This window comes from Trichosurus vulpecula, chromosome 2, assembly GCF_011100635.1.
Source record: "Trichosurus vulpecula isolate mTriVul1 chromosome 2, mTriVul1.pri, whole genome shotgun sequence".
Taxonomy (NCBI): domain Eukaryota; kingdom Metazoa; phylum Chordata; class Mammalia; order Diprotodontia; family Phalangeridae; genus Trichosurus; species Trichosurus vulpecula.
In genome coordinates, this window is record NC_050574.1 from 395,004,286 (window position 1) to 395,013,884 (window position 9,599).

Below are 9,599 nucleotides of genomic sequence, written 5' to 3' on the forward strand. Positions count from 1 at the left end.
TTGATCACCAAGGGAAAAAAATGTAATTTCCTTGAGGGCAGAGACTATCTTCTTGCTTATATTTGTTCTTAGCACAGTTCTTGGCACATAGCAAGTGCTTAATAAATGCTTGCCTTGCCATAATGTATTACCCCTCTGAGATCATGCACAATTGGATTTTAATGGAACCTTCCTGGCCCTAACCCAAAGGGAGGACTAATGCTGGCCATATAAAACATCAGAAGACCAATTAGGGAAATGTACTTTGGTTGACAGGCCTTTTGAAGCTTGTGAAGCATGGTTTTGCTGGTAAATGTTTAATTACTAGCTCTCCAGGGGAAAAATGTATGCATGACACACTTTTAAGCCTAGTCTGCCTTCTTAACATTTTCTTGATCACTTTTTTTAAGTCTAGACAATGAACAAAACAATAAATCAAGCCCTGATTGGGTTTACCTTTCTGAGATGTAAATGCTCACAATGAAAATTTAACATGGCTCCCTTGAGCCTTTACTGATGACTACAGCAAGCCACTGCCTTGAAGTCACAATCCAAAAATAGTAATCCACTCCATCGATGACTCAATTGAAAGACAGTGGGTACTTTAAATTATTGTCTCACAAGCAGACATCCTCATCTATCTCCTTTCCGTATTAAGGAAATTAAAGAGGTAAAACGGAATTGTCTGAGCATACTCTTGGACAGCATGCTCTGGCACATGTGTGGTATTTAAAAGGTTTACAAAGTGCTTTACAAATATTATCTCATTTGATCCTCGCAACAACCCTGGGAGATAGGTACTGTTGTTACCCCCAATTCATAGAGAGAGGAAACTGAGGCTGAGAGAAGTGAAGTGAAGCCCAGGGTCGCACAAGTAGTAAGTGTATAAGGCAGGATTCAAAGACTCAGGTCTTCTTTACTCCAAGTCTAATGTTCTATCTACTCCGCCATTTATTGACTACGAGCATCTTGCCTAAACAAAGAAGTTTTTTTTTTTTTAGGGGGAGGGCAGTGCTAAAAAAGTTATCCAGCCCATCTATGATATAGCATACCTTGCAATGGTGATGGGATCTGGGATCCAGTATAATTAAGCAATATAATTAACCCTAAGGAGTGTTAAACACTATAATCTATTACATTTATAATCTAAATGCTACAAACCCTTACATCTTGGTATGGGAAAGAAAGTATCTTTTGACTCAAATGTTTAATTTGTCTTTGTAAACTGTTAAATAATCTTTTGCTACTCGTGGTATATTTATTGGAAATTCAATTGGGAGGGAAATTCATTTGAAGGGAAAACATCCCTAAAGAAGGGAAGTGTTTCGCCAGACCACTGTACTTGGCTGTGGGCTCAGAGCTAAAAAAATAGATCAGATTACAGATCCTTTGATATAATTACCTAGAGCATAAAAGGAGAATTTATGCCAGAATAAGGTGTGCAATGAGATAGTGGGGAGCAAATAGGAGAAGTTGGACAATCCTACTTACCACACCAAAATACCTTTGCTAAAAATGTGGAGAGTGGAAAAGGGGAAAGTTGAAAAAAAACCTTTAGGCTAAAGTTTAGGAAAGAGGTAATAAGCACCTGAGCTGTCATGGTAGCAGTGAAAATGCTACTCTAAAGGCAGAGTTGCCAGGCCTAGGAGAATATCCAGAATGGAAATACCATATGCAGTATCTTAGAGTCAAGAACAGCTAGATGGTGCAGTGGATAGAGCATGGGCCTGGAGTGAGGAAGACCTGAGTTCAAATTCGGCCTCAGACACTAGCTGTGTGATCCTGGGCAAGTCACTTAATCCTGTTTGCCTCAGTTTCTTCATCTATGAAATGAGATGGAGAAGGAAATGGCAAACCACTCTGGTATCTTTGCCAAGAAAACCCAAATGGGGTTATGAAGAGTTGAACATGACTAACATGATTTAACAACAACAAAAGAGTCAAGAATCATAGTTCAATAATCAATAGAATTGACAAGCAAATTGAGTTTTATAATTGCAAAACATTTTAATATATCACTTCATTTGTTTCTCACAACATTCAGATCAGGGAAGTAATGTGGGAGTTGTTATCCCTGTTTTTAGATAAGGAAAGCAGTCCCCTATATCATGAAATTATACATCTACACCAAAAAGAAAAGGCCACAAAGCACTGTATAAATGTAAGTAATTGTGATTTGGCAAGGGTTATGTAGCACAAAGCATGCCATACTGAGAGACTGGTGATGCCATTAACAGAAATATGAAAATCAGGAAGAATAACAGATTTTCGAAGAGAATTTGTTATTTTAACCTGCAATATTTCAATTTTGTGATGCCCACAAGACATCTGGACAGATATGTTCAGTAGGCAGTTTGAAATTTAGGTCTGGAATTTGCCAGGAAGGTCAGGGTTAGAAACAATAATCTGCATAGAGGCAGGTGTAGTAGGGGATCAGATGACCAGAGGAGAAGGTAGTGAAAGAAAGGAACAGCTAGCAAAGCTTTGGCAAACACTGACGTTTAATTTATACAAAATATATCTAGGTAGATAAATTGGGATTGTATTTGGTAGGGAGGAATCTCCAGAGTTTCACTGGTGAGGATGATGCATTTTTCTTTCTGTTTCCATCTTAAGGATCCTTTTTATAGATTAAATGCAAGGTTTATTGTTGTTGTTGTTGTTCTTGGGGTGGGGGAGGTTTGTTGGAGGGGTGTGTGTGTGCATGTTTGCTTCTAGTATGAACCTGGACTTATAGGCAAGAACATAAGACAATTAATAGAATATGCTGAAATAAAAAAAATCCAATCCTGTCATATTAATTTTGTTGCATCATTGTCTTTCCATCTTCTTTACACATTGAGTCCCTTGCTACTTTGGTTATCAACTAGCTGCCTGCGTAATTTATCCCTCTGAGTCCTTCACAAGGACATAACAGGGCTTCTGAAAACAGTCAACAAAGGGAGGCAGGAAGGAGGAAAGGAGGGAGGGAGAAGACCATGAATATTTTAGTTCAGTAGAGCCTGCTTATGAAGTTCAAACAAGTGGTGGTTGGTGTCAATGTCAATCTCACCCCAATTTGCACTCTGCAGACTGAAAACAAAAAGGCTGACTCTGGGATAGGGATCAGGGATGTGTAGGTTTCTTTTCAAGCCCCAGAGTGTCCCTTGATGGCAGAATGGAAAGAATGTTGTTTGGTTTCCTCTCACAGGGTCTGTGTTAGAGCTTAAGACTGCCTCTGTTGTTTACTGGCATGGAATCGCTGTCCCCAGAGCTGGTAGCCTATGTTTGCTGATGGCTACCTCTGCGTGGGATTTAGTATGAGGTCCTTAGAGATCATCCAGTTCAGGGATTCTTAATCTCTTTCATGTCATGGATCACTTTGGTACCCACCTTTTCTCAGAATTGATTTTGAAACGGATAAAATAAAATAAACAGGATTACAATGGAAACCAATTATACAGGGTGTCTAATAAAGTCTTAGTGCAGTTTTAAGCTTTAATAGCTCAAAACTGCACTAAGACTTTTGGAATAACCCCCATATTGAAAGAGTTTATCTATCTATCCATCCTTCCATCCTTCCATCTATCTATCTATCTATCTATCTATCTATCTATCTGTCTGTCTGTCTATCTATCTATCTATCTATCCAGTGTCCCCAGTTAAGAACCCTTGATTTCATCCAACTCTTTCATTTTACAAATGTGAAAACAGAAGCTCAGAGAACTGAAATGACCTCAGACTCAAACCTCAGACTCAATATCCAATGCTGCTTCTCCTGGATCACTGATGCTTCTCTCCCAAGGGGTATAGTCTAACCAGTCTTAGGAGATGCTCCTGAGAAATCAGCTACTGCATGGGTGAGTGATCAAAAAATGCAGACTGTGTCCCCAAGGTGTGTTTCGGTGGCTTGAGAAATAGCTAGCATTAAGGTTTACAAAACCCTGCATACCTTACATCTTGTTTGAAACCTCATGACAATCTTTTGAAGTAGATGCTATTATTCTCCATTTTACAAATGTGGAAATTTAAGCTCAGAGAGGTTAAATGACTTGCCCTGCTGATAGGTGTCTCTGGGAGAATTCAAACCCAGGTCTTCCTAGTCCCAAGTGCAGCATTACTACATTATGCCAGAATGCTTTCTCTTAGAATAGAAATTAGGGACTTCAGGGGCTTTCAAGACCCCCTTCTTTGTGTACATTTGTATTCACCCTCTTAGAGAGCAGGAACCTTTGTTTTTAAATTTTTTTAGGTTTTTATAGTTAGCACCTGGAAGAATTGACAGAGGGCTAACTTTGGAGTTAGGAAACCCAGGGCTCAAGTCCTGTTCCTAACACATGTTGATTGAATGACCATAGGCAAGTGACAACTTCTTAGTACCCTCTAAACCTGACAACCCTCTAAAACCATAAATTGTTAAAGGGTTGCTTATCTTCCTTGCCAGAGGGAGTTTCTGTAGTGGGAGTTCTTGGCTAATAAATCACTGCCCCCCCCAAAAGAGAATCCAATGCCAGAAATGATGAATGTGATGAATATGGAGAAACATGGGAAGATATACATGAACTGATACAGAGCAAAATAATCAGTCAAGAGGGTAGTATGCACAATTGCTACAATGTAAATGGAAAGAACAACCAGAAAAAATAAATGTTGCAAAATTATAAAGAATAAGCATGTCTTGAAAGAAGAGATATGAGAAAACATTCCCACCCCTTTGCAGAGGTGGGAGGTACAGAAGTCTTGAACATTGTACATATTTTCAGACTTTTTCAATTTATTGATTAGTTATGCTGATATTTTTCTTCTTCTTTTTCTAGTCTTTAAAAAACAATATTTATTATATGAGACAGCTCTCTGGAAAGATGTAGTGCCAGTGGGCTACAGAAGTTCTGGCTGCTATGAATATGCCAGCATGGTTCTGAATCACAAAATATAACAGACTCTCCACATGGAAGACAGAACCAAAACATTTATTCCACCAGAAAACCAAATCTATCACAGCAACAAAGAAATCTATACACATTATCAATGCAGGGAGCACCACCATCCCCAAGCCTTCCCTCTGTCAGCCTTCCCACAAGCAGACTCCCTTAAGCAAAATCACCCCCTCTCTCACTCACACCAGCTGCTCTACTCTCTACCTCCTCTCTTTCTCCAAGCCGCCACTCCGACCATATCTCTCCCGGTTCTGATTGCTCTGTCTCACTTCCCGCTCTACCCCTTCCTGCTCTATCTGTTTAGCCCCTTCGACCACAGGCTCCATATGACTCAAACTCATGTGACTCAGGCAGGTCACATGGGCCTATTAATGATTGGGAAAGATCTTCCATTGCATTAACAATTCATTAACAATACAAAAGGGAAAAGATACTTGGGGAAACATGGTAACGAAAAAACCAAATTTATCAATAAAACCTTTTTATTAAAAAAAAAGCACACAGGTGCTTAATAGATGTTTGTTGAATTGAATTATGAATCTGGAAATGGGAACATTGATATGCAGACTGAAGCATATAGATATTGTGTTTAAGACACAAGCACTACTTCCAGAAAATCAAACCCAGAAAAAGATAGGAAAAACTGTCACTGTTCTCCTTATTCTTAACTTTGCAAGAAGTTCTATAGCTTCCAGCTATGAGACCACACGGTAACCTAGAGAAAAGGCATAGATAGGGAAAAAAAAAAAAAAACTTTAGCTAAACTGACCAGAACAGTGAACAGTGGTTGCCAGGAAGCCAGAGTTCTATTTTGGGAGAAGTCACTAGCCCTGTTTTTATCAGTTTCCTCATTTGCAGTGTATAGTATAAAAGTGACTCTATGGAAAAATCTATGAATCTGCAAAGCAAGTTTTAGTACGGATTCAAATTGTTCATCAATCCAAGGCCGCCTGATTTATAATCCTGCATGAATTATCTATTGGCTTAGCTTGTATTTTAAAATAAGAAATCATTTCACATTTGTGAAATGATTTAAGCTTTATAGAGTCCTTTTCTCACAACTGTCCTATGAGATAAGTATTAAAGTATCCTTATCCCCATTCTACAAATGAAGATGACACTCAGATGAGTTAAGATACTTGCCCATGGTCAGGACCAGCACCTGAATTCACATCTCCTGATCACAGGTTCAGGACTCTTTCTGAAATATCATATTATTTCTTAGTTACCTTTATTTCACTTTCAGCAACTAATATGTATTGTATTTAATGACTGATTCATATATTGAAGGAATATTGAGCTATCTAGATCCCTTCTAACTTTTTTTTTTACTTCTACAAATGAATGAATTATTAAAAACAATAATTTGAAGTCCTCATATAAAAGTGACTATAATATGGAGAGGAAAATCATAGATTTGTAGTCAGAGGCCCTTGGTTCACATCCCAGTTTTACTAATTACTACCTGCATGACCTTGGGCACATCAAATCACCACAATAGGCCTCAGTTTCTCCTTCTGTAAAATGAGAAAGGTCTTTTCCAGCTCTAAATCCTAAAATGGCATAAAATATACAATATTATTCAGGTCAATTCTTCCCAACCCTTCCTTTTTCCTTAATCTGAATCTCTATCTTTCCTCCTTTCTTTCCCCTCTCCCTCCCTACCCTACCTTCCTCTTTCTCACCCTCCAGTCTCACCACCGAACTTGCCAATTCCAGTTAACTCAATATTTTTATACAGGACCCAGAGCAGGTTTTGAAATCCTTCTGCCCATTGGAATAGAATCGGATCTGGTATCAATTTACTTAATCCAGCGGTTTTCGAAGTTTGGTTTTTTTACATTTAGTCTAATCACTTACTTTAAGCTAGGTGGAGTAAACCAATCAACCCACCCTTACGTATAATATATTTATATATACACACATAAAATATGTGTGTATATATACACATACACGTATATACATGTGTACCCAAATATACATATACCTACCAAATTAAATATAAACATATATATATGTATATACATACAAATATAAAATTATCTCAGTAGTTGCTCTATGTCCTCTTCTGAATTTCCTTCTGCTCACTCTTTCATGTTTATTTTAAAAATTATTGTATTAGCACTTGTAGGGTGTGTGTAGGTGTGTGTATGTCCATCTAGGTAATACATATATTCACATGGTTTTGCTAAATGCAGCTTACAGGGAATCATGGATAGATAACTGTAGAATCTTGCCCACCCCTCTCCTCTGACTTTGATTTCTACCGAGAAGGGAGGTGGAGAAAGGCCCACGAGGCTGGCTGTTATGCTCTCCTCAGAAATGGGGTAGTAGAATTTATCTGTCAGCCCTCCTAAATATTACTAGTCTAAGGGAAGTGATTTTTAGGTTCAGGATGGTTCCCTGATTAATATCTCTTACTACAGGGAGGAATATATTTTATATATGAAGGTATATACCTCCTCCATATTATTCTCCATAATATTATTATTTTCTATATTATTTCTCTCCTCCCTAAATAAAAGCCCTTCCTTGTAACAAATAAATAGATTCAAGCAAAACAAATCCACAAATTGGCCACACCTGAAAATGCACGCCTCATTCTACACCTCTAGGCCATCGCCTGTCTGCTGAAGTGAGAAGCCAGATTCATTGGGAACACCTCATGAATTTGTGTGTCATCTTTGCACAAAGACCATCCTAATCTTCTTTGTATCATTCTAACCATAGTATGTGTTGCCAAAGCGAACACTATACCAAACATTTTCAAGGAATCAGATTCAGAGCTGGAAGGGATTCTTGAAGTCATGTAATCCAAATATCCTTTTACAGATGAGGAAATCAAGGCCAAGATAGGTGAAGTGAGTTGTCCACAGTCACAGAAGCATTAAGAAGAGCCAGTATTAAACACTGAGTCCTCTGATTCTAGATCCGGAGCTCCTTCCCCGAGTACTATGCTCTAAACAAAAAAAAAAAGTTTTTAAAATCATCAATCAGAAAGAAAAGGTTGAAATTAAAGTTGAATTATTTTCATCATGAAAATCAGTCAAGAAGTATTTATTAAAGGTCTACTTTGTATTAAATATTGTGTTAGGTTCTAGGGATACAAAGACAAAAATGAAATAGTCCCTGCCCTCAAGGAGCTTATATTCTATTAGAGGTGTGATGGGAGCAAAATCCTATCTAGTGTGTGCCTCTCCCCCACCCCCCACCACCCCAAGCAAGTTAGGTTAGTTTTTCCTTTCATTGAAAGATATTGAAATCATGAAAACATATTACAAACCCCTTATTTAGTAAAACTGAATATGTTAAGAAATCTTTTCCTCTGACATTTCCAAAAGCCTTGGAAAGGTGTGATAGGTTAAGAACAGAAAGACTTTTCTTATGGAAAAAGATTAAGGGAAATAAAAAAACTTTTTAACAAAGTGTAATTCCTGTCTTCTTTACTTTATTGTCTTTCTCAACCAAAGTGATTTGGTTATTTACCCATCTAAAAGCAACTTCCTCTTTACCCGCTCACCTAAAGTGACTGGATGCACCCTTCTCCCTTGAGAAAGGACTGAGTTCTCAATGGGAGGGAGAAGGTTCTTCTCTCTTCAGGAGGGAGGAGAGTGGACCATGAGGGGATAGAGTGGTGACTTGGTTCCTCTTCAGTTCTAGAATATTAACCCTAGACTGTATTTTACCATCTTTCCCTCATTCAAGATTTCTATGAATGTTACATAAATTGTCTTGGGATGGAGAGTCGTGTCAGAGGGCATGAGGGTCTATGCCAGTTTGAACATTTCTCTATCCATGCCAGAAATGGTTTGGATGGAAGTTAATGTTTCTTAAAGCTGTTTCCTTCTGACTTGAGCCTGTATTATAGAGCATCCATATTAATATTTTCTTTAACAAAGCCATCCTTGGGATTTCATTGGTTCAAGGACTAAAGACTCAGGCTACTGACATTGTTTCCTGGTTGCTTTAACACAAAATAGCCATGAGGAGCTCCAGACACTCTATGATGCTCAGATAGTAGACCACAATGGGCAATTCAGGCAGGAGGATTTTGCTCAGCTGAAATAATTTAGGGAGTCCTCAATGCACAATCCTGTTGAATATCCTTCTTCTGCTATGGTTAAGTAAATCTCCTTTTGTTAATTATTGAATGACTTAGAAAGGTCTCATTTCATTCCAATATCAAACATAAACCACCAGGGGACTGTGCTGAGTGAGGTCCAGCTCAGAATGGGAGACAACATGCATGTGTATAAGTTTGTGTATAAGCCTAGCTTTTCTGACTTGGAAGAAACGATGCAATGTGCCATGGCGGAAAGTCCACAGTATCTGGAGTTGGAGGATCTGGAACAGACGCCTGGCTTTGCCACTTATTTCCTGAATGACCTTGGGCTCCTGACCTTAGCCTCTCTTTTCCTCAGTTTCATTATCTGTAAAATAAAGGAGTTGGATAGAGAACCTCTAAGGTCTCTTCCTGCTTTGATCCTACAAACAATGAACAGAAACATAGTTGAGGGAATGAGGTGGTAAGTGAGCCACCCGTCTCCTGGATTTTACAAAGTGGATTTTCCTCACAATCCAAGAGACTTGTCTGACTGCCCTTACAGACATAATCTCAGCTTTGCAGTGAACAACCAAAGGCACTTTTATGTGCAGAAAATTCATTCCCCAAAAAGCTGGCTCTGAGGGTATGCATGTGACAAA

General features: G+C 38.5%; 1 non-coding gene across 1 annotated transcript; it reads right to left on the reverse strand.

Annotated features, from left to right (window-relative positions):
• Positions 1 to 7,542: 7,542 nt before the first annotated feature.
• On the reverse strand, positions 7,543 to 7,645 carry LOC118840509. Its single transcript, XR_005009697.1, has one exon. It is a non-coding gene; the product is annotated as a U6 spliceosomal RNA (small nuclear RNA).
• Between the last annotated feature and the right edge of the window lie 1,954 nt (positions 7,646 to 9,599).